Source organism: Salvelinus sp. IW2-2015, unplaced genomic scaffold, assembly GCF_002910315.2.
Source record: "Salvelinus sp. IW2-2015 unplaced genomic scaffold, ASM291031v2 Un_scaffold1137, whole genome shotgun sequence".
Lineage (NCBI taxonomy): Eukaryota > Metazoa > Chordata > Actinopteri > Salmoniformes > Salmonidae > Salvelinus > Salvelinus sp. IW2-2015.
In genome coordinates, this window is record NW_019942749.1 from 483,461 (window position 1) to 485,478 (window position 2,018).

Here is a 2,018-nt window from a genome sequence, read left to right on the forward strand (position 1 = left end):
GGGTGGTGTTCTCACCATGCGCTGCTCGGGCTGACACCATGCTGTCCCAGTCACTCTCTGGAGGGACACTGCTTGAGGGGCAATTGTAAGAACAGGCTAAATTAGCTGTAAAATTCTATGACTGGAAATGTTAAGCTACATGAAAAAATGAAACACTGTTAGCATTTGTTTTCTTTGCACCTGATATGTCAAGTGCACTCTTCACTGTAATATTCATGAAAGTGTGTGACAGATTTGTAAATTCTGTCTTCCACTGCCAGGATCGGATTTCCAAGCTGCTTAAGTAGGATTTATTGGCCTGGAGAAATAGTGTAGCACTGAAAAGGTAATCGTTTGCTAATTTGGAGAGTGGAAGTAAAAAGGAAGCAGCTTGGGGTTGGTGTTGTGTTTGGTGGCAGGATCATTCTGTCAACTGTTCAATTCAATCAATTCAGGCTCTTCTGTTAATTAAGAAGAGGACAAGTACATTACTTTGACTCGTCATCTCCTTATAATTGTTTATCATAAACAAAAGCGGTTTAAGGCATTATCTGAATTTGGAGCGCTAGAGAGTAGTGTTGTCATGTTTAACTTTATCTAGGGTCATTATTGACTGGGGCTTGACTGGGACACTATCTGGGGCTGTGTTAGAGCTTTAATGAGAGTGTGTTATGTGGTATAGTAACCCTCTTAGCAGCCTAATCATTGGCTGGGGGGAGGGAGGGAGGGTTGGGCCTGGCCCAGACACAGGCACCGCTCCAGCCTCATCTCCAGCCTCATCTCCACCATTTACATGAAACAAAGGATTAGGAGAAGCCCCATGGCCTGCTCTCACACCTCCTCAGCAGGCCACATGACCATTGATAGGATCTCTCCAACTTTGACTCAGGTCCAACATTGTTTTTCAGGGCACCAACAGGTGTAGGTTGATGTGAGGATGGTGAAACATCCAGCAAACCTGTCGTAAATACATTTTGACATCAGCTGTTTTGTCGTCCCGGTGTCATAAAACTGTCTGACGTTTAACTATGTGGCTTTGAAGTTTTCTGACCGGTTGTCCTATTCTCTTTCTCTCTTCCACAGCAGAATAATGTCTTCCAAGCAAGCCACCTCTCCGTTTGCCTCCGTCGCCGATGGGGAGGAAGCCATGAGTCAGGACCACCTGTCCTGGGATAAGGAGGAGAGTGCGGAGGCCCACGGGACGCCCCAGCTGCCCCTGCACAGCCTGCTCCACAGCAAGGGCTCCATGGACGAYCTGCAGCCCCTCAGCAGTGTCCCTCCAGAGAGTGACTGGGACAGCATGGTGTCAGCCCAGCAGCGCATGGTGAGAGACACCACCCWGTAGACCAGTAGACCAGTTGACTAGTAGACATATTACAACTGCTAAAAAATACTAAAATAATATAAGTAGGAGTGAGGAATCATTGATACATCTTGTAATTCCTAGAAAACATACATCCCAAAGAATGAAGAGTAATATGTCTTAGCAGTGTTTTTGTGGATCTATCTGATATAGGGTCTATAGCTAGCTGCCTTACTGCTGTAATACTCAGTGTCTACTGTAATGACTCAGTGTACCCTTCACTATTTACTGTAGGTGACAGGCAAGCCATCAGAAGGTTTCAGAGGGTACCATATTATTGTCTCTGTACAACAGTCTGTTTTCAAACGTTGTCAGGGGTGAGGTAGATTCCAGACAATGTTCTGAATTTTCCGTTGGTGACCTTCACCATTAATGACTTTCACCAGTGTCTAGCCTCTGAGTGTGAGTAAGCCTGACACACACACACACACACACACACACACACACACACACACACACACACACACACACACACACACACACACACACACACACACACACCACACACACACCACACGCAACGCACGCACACACACGCACACGCACGCACACACACACACACACACCCAACCAAAACTGTTATGCACTATGCGCCTAGACAGAGAGGAATTTTCTCCGACCAAGGACACCGGTCACAAAACAGAGCCCTCGGAACAATGCAATGAAGACTTAGGAA

General features: G+C 46.4%; 1 pseudogene; it reads left to right on the forward strand.

The window, feature by feature from the left end:
• The first annotated feature begins 201 nt into the window (after positions 1–201).
• LOC112069868 (transcription factor SOX-6 pseudogene) lies at positions 202–1,706 on the forward strand (annotated as a pseudogene).
• Positions 1,707–2,018: the final 312 nt, after the last annotated feature.